This window comes from Pristiophorus japonicus, chromosome 7 (genome assembly GCF_044704955.1).
Source record: "Pristiophorus japonicus isolate sPriJap1 chromosome 7, sPriJap1.hap1, whole genome shotgun sequence".
Classification (NCBI taxonomy): Eukaryota; Metazoa; Chordata; class Chondrichthyes; family Pristiophoridae; genus Pristiophorus; species Pristiophorus japonicus.
The window spans coordinates 147,921,332-147,935,158 of record NC_091983.1 but is presented as its reverse complement, the minus strand read 5'-3'; the positions used below and the strand labels follow the sequence as shown (position 1 = coordinate 147,935,158).

The following is a 13,827-nucleotide window of genomic DNA, read 5'->3' as shown; positions in this document are numbered from 1 at the left end:
TATTTTTTTACTAATTGACTCGTATTCTGTTTTCCCCCTTATGACAGAGAAAGCCATCGCAAGAATCCTCCTCAATCGCTTTCTCCCAGTGGCTGAAGAGCTCCTCCCAGAGTCGCAATGCAGATTACGCCCACTAAGGGGCATAATAGACATCATCTTCACCACGCATCAAATTCAAGAGAAATGCAGGGAGCAGCACTTGGCCTTCTTTCACCTCACAAAGGCCTTCGACTCTCAACCGTGAGGGATTATGGAGTGTGCTGCTCAAATTTGGATGCACTCAAATTTTTGTCACCATCATTCGCCTGTTTCACGATGACATGCAAGCTCATATTCTACACAGCAGAAGTGATACCTGCCCTCCTATATACTTCAGAGACATGGACTATGTACAGCAGGCGCTTCAAAGAACTGGAGAAGTACCAACACTGCCTCCGCAAGATTCTGCAAATCCATTGGCAAGATAGGCGCACCAACGTCAGTGTTCTTGCTCAGGCCAACATCCTCAACATCGAAGCATTGATCACGCTTGATCAGCTCCGATGGGCAGACTACATCGTCCGCATGCTCGATATTAGACTCCCAAAACAAGCGCTCTACTCAGAGCTCCAACATGGCAAGCGAGTCCCAGATGGGCAGAGGATACGCTTCAAGGACACCCTCAAAGTCTCCTTGAAAAAGTGTAACATCCCACCGACATCTGGGAATCCGTGGCCCAAGACTGCTCAAAGTGGAGGAGAAGCATCCGGGAAGGCGCTGAACACCTTGAGCTTCTTCGCTGGGAGCAAATGGAAGCCATGCGTAAATAGTGGAAGGAGTGCACGACAGCTCAAGCACCCGTCCCTCCAACCATCATCTGCCCCACCTGTGACAGAGACTGTAGGTCCCGCATTGGACTCATCAGTCACTTGAGAACTCATTAGTGCGGCAGCAAGTCATCCTAAATTCCAAGTGAATGCCTGAGCGAGAAAAAACACACTTGAAGTTCTTAAAATTGTTTTTTTATATTTTTAATTAATGTACTCATTATTCTATTTTCCCACTTTTCAATTTTTGGCCATTCTTGGCTGGTTTCGAAAAAACTCCCAATCCTCAGGCTTACTACTATTCTTCGCAACATTATAAGCCTCTTCTTTTAATCTAGTACAGGTTGAACCTCCCTTCTCCGGGACTCCCTTATCCGGCACCACCCCTCGTCCGGCACCATTCCCAGCCGCCGGGTGGCGCATGCGCAGAACTCCGACATGAACAAATTGAAGTCCTTCCTCGCTGCCGGCTCCTGCAATCGCTGGCCTGACCCCGCAATCATCTGTCCCACCCACGATCTCTCTGCCGCACTCCCAGCCCCAATATCCCCTTGCTCACTACCTGTACCATCCAATTTAACACTGTCTTGAATGCATTCCATTAACTCATCTTCCAGATTACCTTTGCCAATTTGGTTTGCCCAGTCTATAAGATTAAAGTCCCCCACGATGATTGCATTACGTTTGTTACAAGTTCCTATTATTTCTTGATTAATACTCTGTCCAACGGTACAGCTACTATTAGAGGGCCTATAAACTATGCCCACCAGTATTTTCTGCCCCTTGGTTATTCCTCATCTCCACACATACCAATTCGACTTCCTGATTTTCTGAATCAGGATCTTTTCTTTTGCATATAATCTAGAAGACTTGTACATTTGAAAAAAGTCTCCTTGATCGGATAGCTAAAATTAGCTCCAATCTTACGGTTAAAACATCTGACAGCAAATTATCCTGTTGCAAACATCACACCGGACATTTCTAATTTCAGTAATGAAACAGAGGATAAACATATTAACGGCAAGGACTTAAAGCAATTCTTCCATAAAGACACATTACCAAGTCACAGAAATATCACACCAGCTTCTTTTTTCATGAAATCTGGAAACACTTTACTCGATCAGGAAATCTCACCAACAGCGCGCTCATTATTAGAGAAAGCAAAGATGAAGAATGTGGATGTTTCTCAGATCTGATATGCCCCCTCTTTTTCTCTCTCAGACCAGTAGCTTTCAAATAGACAGATCCCTTGTTTACACTGCCTATCTGGAACACTGATTCTTCCATCCAAGAGGGAACATTGCACAGCGCAGACATTTTCTCCTCACAGTTAAATTTTAAATAGAAACATAGAAAATAGGTGCAGGAGTAGGCCATTCAGCCATTTGAGCCTGCATCACCATTCAATAAGATCATGGCTGATTATTCCCTCAGTACCCCTTTCCTGCTTTCTCTCCATTCCCCTTGATCCCCCTAGCCGTAAGGGCCATATCTAACTCCCTCTTGAATATATCCAATGAACTGGCATCAACAACTCTCTGTGGCAGGGAAATTCCATAGGTTAACAACTCTGAGTGATGAAGTTTCTCCTCATCTCAGTCCTAAATGGCCTACCCCTTATCCCAAGACTGTGAACCTTGGTTCTGGACTTCCCCAACAACGGGAACATTCTTCCCGCATCTAACTTGTCCAGTCCCGTCAGAATCTTATATGTTCCTATGAGATCCCCTCTCATCCTTCTAAACTCCAGTGTATAAAGGTCCAGTTGATCCAGCCTCTCCTCATATGTCAGTCCAGCCATCCCGGGAATCAGCCTAGTGAACCGTCGCTGCACTCCCTCAATAGCAAAAATGTCCTTCCTCAGATTAGGAGACCAAAACTGAACACAATATTCCAGGTGAGGCCTCACCAAGGCCCTGTACAACTGCAGTAAAACCTCCCTGCTCCTGTACTCAAATTTCCTAGCCATGAAGGCCAACATACCATTTGCCTTCTTTACCACCTGCTGTACCTGCATGCCAACTTTCAATGACTGATGAACCATGAGACCCGGGTCTCGTTGCATCTCCCCTTTTCCTAATCTGCCGCCATTCAGATAATATTCTGCCTTCGTGTTTTTGCCCCCAAAGTGGTTAACCTCACATTTATCCACATTATACTGCATCTGCCTACATTTGCCCACTCACCTAACCTGTCCAAGTCACCCTGCAGCCTCTTAGCGTCCTCCTCACAGCTCACACCGGCACCCAGTTTAGTGTCATCTGCAAACTTGGAGATATTACACTCAATTCCTTCATCTAAATCATTAATGTATATTGTAAAGAGCTGGGGTCCCAGCACTGAGCCTTGTGGCACTCCACTAGTCACTGTCTGCCATTCTGAAAAGGACCCGTTTATCCCGACTCTCTGCTTCTTGTCTGCCAACCAGTTCTCTATCCACATCAGTACATTACCCCCAATACCATGTGCTTTGATTTTGCGCACCAATCTTTTGTGCGGGACCTTGTCAAAAGCCTTTTGAAAGTCCAAATACACCACATCCACTGGTTCTCCCTTGTCCACTCTACTAGTTACATCCTCAAAAAATTCCAAATTTGTCAAGCAAGATTTCCCTTTCATAAATCCATGCTGACTTGGACCGATCCTGTCACTGCTTTCCAGATGCGCTGCTATTTCATCCTTAATAATTGATTCCAACATTTTCCCCACTACTGATGTCAGGCTAACTGGTGTATAGTTACCCGTTTTCTCTCTTCCCTCCCTTTTTAAAAAGTGGTGTTACATTAGCTACCCTCCAGTCCATAGGAACTGATCCAGAGTCGATAGTACTCAAGGAAGTGGCCCGAGAAAAGTGACCCCACTATTTCTCAGGCCACTTCCTTAAGTACTCTGGGATGCAGACTATCAGACCCCGGAGATTTATCGGCCTTCAATCCCATCAATTTCCCTAACACAATTTCCCTCCTAATAAGGATATCCTTCAGTTCCTCCTTCTCACTAGACCCTTGGTCCCCTGGTACTTCCAGGTGGTTATTTGTGTCTTCCTTCGTGAAGGTAGAACCAAAGTATTTGTTCAATTGGTCTGCCATTTCTTTGTTCCCCATTATAAATTCACCTGAATCTGACTGCAAGGGCCCTACGTTTGTTTTTACTACTCCTTTTTTCTTCACATATCTATAAAAGTTTTTGCAGTCAGTTTTTATGTTCCCGGCAAGCTTCCTCTCGTACTCTCTTTTCCCTCTCTTGATTAAACCCTTTGTCCTCCTCTGCTGAATTCCAAGTTTCTCCCAGTCCTCAGGTTTGCTGCTTTTTATGGCCAATTTATGTGCCTCTTCCTTGGATTTAACACTATCCTTAATTTCCCTTGATAGCCACGGTTGAGCCACCTTCCCCGTTTTATTTTACACCAGACAGGGATGTACTTAAGCGTTGGTGACAAGATCCGCACTCTCAAAACATTAAAATTATTTGCAGGTAGGTCTATAATGTGTATAGCAGGTCCAAGGTAATTGGACTCTGTCTCACCTCAAACCAAAGCAAGAGTACCCCCTCCAGAAAGTCTTGCACCACTTCTCCAGACTCTGAATTTACATTACAACTTCACCGTGAAAGCAAAGCAAAAACTGCATTGCACCAATACCAATGTTGTAATGTAAACACACCATAAAAGTGTCCAAATCAAGCTAATGAGAAATGCATACAGATAGAGGGAGAGTTTATGTTTGCCTGAAATGGTATGCAAAATATAATTCCATAGCTCTAAACTGCATTCAAGTGGAGAAAACCAAGGCATAGAGATTCCCACAGTGGTGCGAATGAAGCTTGATCAGCTAAAACTAGGAGCTTTCCAGAACAGAGCACTGATAAGCACTCTCCTGGATGTCTAGCCAGGACCACCCTACACCTTATGAGTTTTGGCTTGCATGATTATCTGAAGCTAAGTAGGAAGAATCCCAGTTTCCAGTGACAGATCTACCCCTCTATGTCAAAACACCAAGTGCTTTGTAGAACTGCAGACCTGACTTGCACAGGTAGTACATTAGCAAATCTGCAAAGAAGTCTGACTTGGTTCTGAACTTCCATCACTCGCCATGTTATCTTGGAGCCACCTCGATCCCAAAGAGACATTGCTTACATTCTTTACCTTCCCTACACATCCAAGAGGATAGTCTCTAGTTAGTCATTAGACAACTGACAAGCAGGTTTCTGAGCCCTCACTTGGCAGAGAGCAGGTATCAGGAGCTCCTCACCAGCAGCATGACAAACAGCACAACTCATTATAAAATATGTGAGTGCATTACTACAAACACTCAGCTTATTCTGTTGAACAACTGAAAATGTGGAGCTTGAACAGCAGCTGCTTGCCTATCTGCAACGAATCATGTCAGCTTACAGTTATGGAGCAGGGGAGTGACCTGAGAATCAGAGTGAAGAAATCAGCGAAGTTCCACAAGCAGTGTGACAAGATGCCTGGAAAGCAAATTGGGTTTTGGGTTGTATAGATACAACAGTAAGTCAGACAGTATAACACAAAGAATACTATACTGAGGCAATAAAAAGCTTTTGTAAAGCTGCATTTGGAGTATTATGTCCAGTTTTGGTTCCCACATATGGCAGGGAATATTGAGACTCTGGAGAGAATACAGAGGAGGGCAACCAAAATGATAACCAGTCTTGGTGTTCTTAGCTATCAAAATGGGGTCTCGAGGTTGGGGCTATGTTTATCATAGAAAAGCATGCTTGGAGGATAATTGATTGAGGTGGGTTCCTTACAGTCCTTTAATAGGGAACTGGACCTTGCAATTTACCTTTTATAACTTTAAATGTCCTCCTGAAAGGAAAATTACGAGGTCGCCCACATGAGACCAAGGCCTCATCCAACTTGTGCTCCCAGCCACAAGATTCCAGACCATCATGTGTTCCCAGACCTCATTGCCCTCCCACAGATCTCTGGTTCTTGAAGTGAAAATACAGTGACCAAACATCTCAACGCTGCCAGGCAAATAGCAAGCTACTGCTATGTTAATACAAATTACTTCTTTATTAAAAGCAGAGATCACACTTCCACATACAGACTTTATTCAAAAATAAAGCTTTAAACCTTGACAAGTGATCATTATTTACAATTCCCTGAGTGGAACAGCAGCTGTATCAAAAAAAATTGATGACAACTCTAGCTGCATGATAAAAAGGGAAGATTACGGTCTTTGTAATATATATCATACTTTCTTTTAAATACAAAAATTAGCTATAGTATTAGAAACATTAATTAATACACCTTTAATACCAGAATTACTTGAAAGCAAACTTTATCATGGAAAGGCGAAGGTACGTAATTTCAATATAAAATACCCCATTTATTAACATACATGTTCAAGATTTCTCCAAGCTAGAAGGAAAAATTCTATCGTACAATTTCACACAGACCCTACATTAAGTCAGAAACTTAGCAAGAACCACTCAGCTCGAGGCCCTGTGAACAAGCAAGTTTCACAGACAGCAATTAATACCCTTTCCAGTCCTGGATAGTAATAAGGAACATTCTGCAATTTAAAGACTTAGTGTTCCTCTGAAAGACTCTCACCTATTAATGTCCATATATAAAAATATCTCGCATCTAGCACATGTTCATCACACTACAGACATACTACTTGTATATATCAAAAGAATATAAAAAAAGACAACCCTTGTATAACCTGGTCTCTCCCCAAGAGCTGGAGCCTAGGATTTCCAAGCAACTGCCAATCTGCAGAAGCTTCTCTGTATAATTAGCCTCAAATTGACCTCAGGATTTATTTCGACCACTTCCCCACAAGTGGCTCAATCAGTGACTTTAAAATGAAGCAGATTAAACCTCATTCCATCTTCGAAGCTCAAAGTCAGAAACAGGCTCCAGACGCCAAACTACTCATGAACAACAGTGCATATCATCTCCAATGTATTAAAAATCTTATCTCTGCAGTGCCATCATTGGTGGGAGGATGTCATTACAATATAACACATTTACATAGGCTTCTTCCATTCTAAATACATGGACATTTATAATGGAAATATAAAAATAACAAAATAATGTATGACATTAAAATGGAAACTGAATTACATCAGGATACCCTGGTCCAATTATTACCCCCCTGACTAACACCATTTCACTTGAAGGATACGCTGACATTTGTTTCCCCATCTGCACTGTGACAGGATATTGACTACTCAGTTAGCAACAATTTGTACACTCCATCACACATTTCTAATTCTGCTCCTTCAATTATTATCTTTAAATAAAATTTTATTTTCCACTTCTTATTTCACATTAGCCTTTTAAATGGCTCCCACTTCAAATTGTATTTGTAAGAATAAAGACAAAAATGAAATAAAATACTGATACAGCTCAGAGGAACATTATATTAAATGGGCTGAAACACAAAACGGGACACCCAAGTTCAAATTCAAACCCTGAGTGACATTAGCATTTCGATTTCTCCAAACAGCAAATCCATTTTGACCAGGTGAGCAGATGTAGCACCAAGCAAAGATTCAATCTTTGATCATGTCTCAGACTTCCTACTAACTAGCTCCAGAGTGGCACTGATGGAAGTTGTGGAGATGTCCACAATTCCCCATGTTCTCTCAGCCAGCGTTCAGAATACGTGCCCACCTGTGACAATACAAAATGAAGGTGTAATTTATCATATCTCACAAAATTATTCAATGTTAACAAGAGTGGGACCATGCTTTTTAAATCATTTAGATATTTTCAACAGTTCAAGTTTCAACATATATAAATAAACTTTGATCGGATTTATTTGTAAAATATGAGCACCTTTTTTAATCTAATGGACATTGAAAGAAGAAATGCAGTGGAATATCTGAAAAAAAATGAAAATCTTACATCTGCACATTCATCCAGTCAACATTCCCCATTATAAATTCCAAGATCCACATTGATACTGATGTAAACTTGTCATATTGTAATTACACCCTCCCTGCAGTGGAGGCACTGCAGCTTAGATATAGGTATTTGAAAACCAAAATAAAAGATAAAAGACAGAACACATGACTTTAAAATGGGGACTGAATTGCATTACCCCCGCCCCTCTAACCCTGCTTTACTTGAAAACTGCACTTGGTCTTGACTACCCATGTGCAATGCCACAGGAGATCGACTGATATGTATTAAAATTGCAACAGCCTTTAAACAATTTTATTTTAAATGGTTAGGCACTGTTGGCAATTCCTATCAATGATAACATTTAAAAACAAGTAAATTTACAGCATTCTCCAAATACAAAAAGCAAATTGTTACAGCACTCCATTGACTAGTTTAAATTAAATTCATATTGTCCCACTTTGTTAGAAAGCATATTTCAATGTTAATTATTTCCAATAATTACCAGCAACTCTGATGAGGTCATCATATGGAGTTGCTGTCCAAATTCTCCCTTGAAGCAAGGTCACGTAGTATCCTGTCTTACAGCGGTGTTGCCATGGTAAAGCTAAAGTCAACTAAAGTCTTATGACAGAATAAGCTGTTTTCACCACATTTTTCAACGTCCCCGATATAGTATTGTAAAGCGTTCAGTCTCAACGGAATTTCTAATGCAATTACAAATTTTAAAAGTACTAAAACGGATTTTAACGGGCTCGTAAATAGCACACGACCCGAAGTACCTGGATATTGCAATATCTAACCGAGCAATCACAATCCCCGCGATTATTGCTACTGCTGCTCAGAAACATTGATGCACCAAATGCATAAAATAACTTCCACTCACCTCGTAAACACGTGTTTGTTTGGGTTATTTTTTTTAAGATTATTTAGCTGTTGCACTTGTGTAGGTCATCCGGTGAATCTTAGAGATGCGGTTAATATTTGGGGATTTGTTCCATGGAGCCGGGCTTGCAGAGACAGACACTCGCTGCTTGCTGTGCTGTACTGTGCTGTGTGCCCGCTACACCGAGCGCCTACCTCTGGAGCAGACAGAAGCGCCGCCGCGCTCACGGTGATTGACACGTGACGTAGAGCGCACGGACAATCCTTGGAACGTTGTGCTGGCGGATTGCAGCTTGGCCATGGGTGATACCGTGTTACCTCCCCGACTGCATCGGGAGGCGGGGGCTGTTCGGAGTGACATTTGCCACTATTAAAAGTGTCGCAGAGTGCATGTTAGTTTCAACACGGGGTTGGGCTTGTATTTAAGAACGGTGCAGGCATTAAAATAGGTCACACTTTCGAACCACAAAATGAAGGATTATCACTTCTAATCAGTTGGACTGCAGATCCGCAAATGTTGCTGAAGCAACATGCTGCCACGCTTTTGCCACTGCCGCTACTTTTCTGCCTGCTGCTGGCAGATATGCAAAATTGGGGTCCTGATTATTCATCTTTGTGGCTCCTCCCTTTGTCCAGGTGAAAGTTACCATGTATCTAATTAATCCATGGTTTGGCGCTATTAAGATTTTAAACCTGAAAAACCAAGAAATTAAAGCTCTAGAATTATGATTTCAAATGTAATTTTTTTTAACTGTATGTCACCATCTATTTTTCCTCTGATATCTGTCATGTTTGTAACCTTCACATAACTGTAACCTTTATGTAACAACACTGCACACTGTATACACCTGAGTAATGCACACCTTGACCACAGGGGGTGAACGTGTGGGAGACACTCCTCACCTGGTCATCTAGGTATATAAAGGGAGGTCCCACGCAGGGTCAGCACTTCTTGGTCCTGGGAATAAAGGTTCAGGTCACGTAGTGACCTTGTCTGCAATACATGCCTCGTGTGATTCTATAGTAAGGTGTAAGGACATCACAATATCCTCCAAAAGCGCAAGTGTCTTCCACAGCCACAAGAGCTGATAGGCAACCTGCTCCTAGGCTTCTGCCAATGCCACTCTGAAACTGATCATTTTGTTAATTCTTTCCTGGAACATGGGCGTCGCTGGGAAGACCAGCATTTATCGCCCATTCCCAATTGCCCTTCAGAAGGTGATGGTGAGCTGACCTCTTGAACTGCTGCAGTCCGTGTGTTGAAGGTACTCCCACAGTGCTCTTAGGAAGGGAGTTCCAGGATTTTGACCCAGCGACAATGAATGAACAGCGATATACTTCCAAGTCAGGATGGTGTGTGACTTGGAGGGGAAAATGAAAGTGGTGGTGTTCCCATGCGCCTGCTGCCCTTGTCCTTCTGGGTGGTAGAGGTCGCGGGTTTGGGAGGAGCTAACGAAGAAGCCTTGGTGAGTTGCTGCAGTGCATCTTGTAGATGGTACACACCGCAGCCACGGGCGACACTGGTCGAGGGAGTGAATGTTTAACATAAGAACATGAGAACTGTAAAGTCCTGACCCTGCAGTACAGACTTACACGAGGCATATGCTGAAGTCAAGGTCACTCTGGACCTGCACCTTTATTTCACAGCTCTCCAGTGCCTCACTTGCCTGAGACCTGCCTTTATATGCCTGTGTGGGACAGGTATGCAGTATCTCCTGCAACTGCATCCCTGGTGGTAAAGTATGCTTGTGGTTACAGGTCATATCTAGTTACAGTCATGTATAGCATGGTAAGATACAGTTATAGACAGTAGTGTGAGATACATGACATCACCCTCCCCCAAGGTCTTATTGTCTTTATAGGTTCAGTCTCTCAGATGGTCTACGCATTCGCGTAGAGCGTCTTAGTTGTGGTTCAGTTGTTTGTCTTGGTGCCTGTTTTTCTTTCGGTGTGATTGCTGGTATCTCGCCTGGGCTGTCTGTTGAGACTGTCCTTTCCTCAGGTTGTTCCCTCTGTCTGTCCACGAGGTATGGTGTGAGTTCCACATTGTAGTCTGCCTCTGGTTCTTCAGTGTTGTTGGTGAATCTACTTTTTACTTGGTCTACGTGCCTCCGGCAGGTTTGGCCATTGTCCATTTGTACAACCAGTAGCCTGTTTCCTTCCTTGCCTGTTACTGTCCCTGCAAGCCATTTGGGACCCCTACCTTAGTTAACATAAACACTTTGTCCCCTATCTCATTCCACCTCCCCCTCGAATTTCAGTCATGGTACTCAGTTAGCTTCCGGCGCTTTGCCTCAGCAATTTCATGCATGTATGGGAGGATTAACGAGAGCCTAGTCTTTAAGGACCTTTTCATCAAAAGTTGCGCAGGGGGAACCTCAGTCAACGAATGCGGACGAGATCTGTATGCCAGCAGCAGTCGCGACAGGTGGCTCTGCAGCATGGGACCTTGGATTTTTCGCATGCCTTGTTTAACGATTTGCACTGCTCGCTCCGCCTGGCCATTGGAGGCTGGCTTGAACGGTGCCGTCTAAACGTGATTTATGCTGTGGTCAACAATAAAATCTTGAAATTCTGCGCTGGTGAAGCACGGACCATTATCACTGACCAATATGTCAGGAATTCCGTGCGTTGCAAACATGGTTCTAAGGCTCTCCATAGTGGTGGAGGTGGTGCTCGAGTTTAAAATTGTGCACTCGATCCACTTTGAAAATGCATCGACGACTACAAGGAACATTTTGCCTATGAATGGGTCCGCATAGTCTACATGCACCCGTGACCTCGGTTTGGTGGGCCAGGGCCAGGGGCTTAGGGGGGCCTCCCTGGGGGCATTACTGAGTTGGGCACAAATGGTGCACCGCCGGACGCAGAGCACCAAGTCCGCGTCACTGCCAGGCCACCAGACGTGGGATCTGGCTATGGCCTTCATAAGAACGATCCCCGGGTGCTCGCGGTGGAGCTCCCGGACAGACGCCTCTCTGCCTCGCAAGGGGATAACTACTCGGCTGCCCCAGGTTGAGTACTCATTGGAATTCAGAAGAATGAGAGGCGATCTTATCGAAATGTATAAGATTGAGGGGGTTTGACAAGGTGGATGCAGAGAGGATGTTTCCACTGATGGGGGAGATTAGAACTAGAGGGCATGGTCTTAAAATAAGGGCCACCCATTTAAAACTGAGAAGAGAAGAAATTTCCTCTCTCAGAGGGTTCTGAATCTGTAGAATTCGCTGCCTCAGAGATCTGTGGAAGCTGGGACATTAAATAAATTTTAGACCGAAATAGACAGTTTCTTGAGCGATGGGGGGATGAGGAGTTATGGGGAGCGGGCGGGGAAGTGGAGCTGAGTCCATGATCAGATCAGCCATGATCTTATTGAATGGCGGAGCAGGCTCGAGGGGCCGTATGGCCTACTCCTGTTCCTATTTCTTATGTTCTTGTCATATGAATACGTGGCTTGAGCAGTGGTGCAGCAGGGAGGGATTCAAATTCCTGGGGCATTGGAACAAGTTCTGGAGGAGGTGGGACCAGCACAAACCGGACGGTCTGCACCTGGGCAGGACCGCAACCAATGTCCTAGAGGGAGTGTTTGCTAGTGCTGTTGGGGAGAAGTTAAACTAATATGGTAAGGGGGATGGGAACCAATGCAGGGAGACAGAGGGAAACAAAATGGAGACAAAAGCAAAAGACAGAAAGGAGATGAGAAAAAGTGGAGGGCAGAAAAACCCAAGGCAAAAAACAAAAAGGGCCACTGTACAGCAAAATTCTAAAAGGTCAAAGTGTAATAAAATGGCAAGCATGATAGCTCAGTGCCTCAATGCAAGGAGTATTCGGAACCCAGGAGAGGGCTCTGAGCTAGTTAGAGTGGGTGAGAGCTCAGATGAACAGGACCCCAAGAAGGAATGCAAAAGGCAGGAGGCAACAGAGCAGAATAGCACTGGGGTAAGTGTAAACCACAAGGTGATAGGAAGGGACAATATGTATGAATATAAAGGGGCTGCAGGAGGGGTCAAAACTAAAAATCATGGTTTAAAAACTAGTATTAAATCACTCTACCTCAACGCACGCAGCATTCGAAATAAAGTAAATGAGTTGACGGCATAAATCATTACAAATGGGTATGATTTGCTGGCCATTACAAAAACGTGGTTGCAGGATGGCCAAGACTGGGAATTAAACATAGAGGGGTATCTGACAATTCGGAAAGATAGACAAGAAGGGAAAGGAGGTGGGGTAGCTCTGTTAATAAAGGATGATATAAGGGCAGTTGTGAGAGACGATATTGGCTCTAATGAACAAAATGTTGAATCATTGTGGGTGGAGATTAGAGATAGTAAGGGGAAAAAGTCACTGGTGGGCATAGTTTATAGGCCCCCAAATAATAACTTCACGGTGGGGCGGGCAATAATCAAGGGAATAATGGAGGCATGTGAAAAAGGAACGGCAGTAATCATGGGGGATTTTAACCTACATATCGATTGGTCAAATCAAATCGCACGGGGTAGCCTTGAGGAGGAATTCATAGAATGCATACGGGATTGTTTCTTAGAACAGTATGTTACAGAACCTACAAGGGAGCAAGCGATCTTAGATCTGGTCCTGTGTAATGAGACAGGAATAATAAACGATCTCCTAGTAAAAGATCCTCTCGGAATGAGTGATCACAGTATGGTTGAATTTGTAATACAGATTGAGGGTGAGGAAGTAGTGTCTCAAACGAGCATACTATGCTTAAACAAAGGGGACTACAGTGGGATGAGGGCAGAGTTGGCTAAAGTACACTGGAAACACAGACTAAACGGTGGCACAATTGAGGAACAGTGGAGGATTTTTAAGGAGCTCTTTCATAGTGCTCAATAAAAATATATTCCAGTAAAAAAGAAGGGCGGTAAGAGAAGGGATAACCAGCCATGGATAACCAAGGAAATAAAGAAGAGTATCAAATTAAAAACCAATGCGTATAAGGTGGCCAAGGTTAGTGGGAAACTAGAAGATTGGGAAAATTTTAAACGACAGCAAAGAATGACTAAGAAATCAATAAAGAAAGGAAAGATGGATTACGAAAGTAAACATGCGCAAAACATAAAAACAGATAGTAAAAGCTTTTACCGATATATAAAACAGAAAAGAGTGACTAAAGTAAATGTTGATCCCTTAGAAGATGAGAAGGGGGATTTAATAATGGGAAATGTGGAAATGGCTGAGATCTTAAACAATTATTTTGCTTCAGTCTTCACAGTGGAAGACACAAAAACC

General features: G+C 43.4%; 1 protein-coding gene across 6 annotated transcripts in view; it reads right to left on the bottom strand.

Moving 5' to 3' along the window:
- The window catches only part of klhl32 (kelch-like family member 32), a 478,483-nt gene that overhangs the window by 436,273 nt on the left and 28,383 nt on the right, over positions 1-13,827 (bottom strand). For 3 of the 6 annotated variants that reach the window (XM_070885397.1, XM_070885403.1, XM_070885399.1), the window contains exon 1: positions 8,576-8,759. The exons of 1 other annotated variant lie outside the window; for it this stretch is intronic. The gene's annotated coding sequence lies outside the window, so the exon portion shown is untranslated. Of the gene's footprint in view, positions 1-5,199; positions 5,226-8,194; positions 8,229-8,575; positions 8,760-13,827 lie in introns of those variants that run through there. 2 more of the 6 variants (XM_070885401.1, XM_070885402.1) reach the window with 2 other exon arrangements.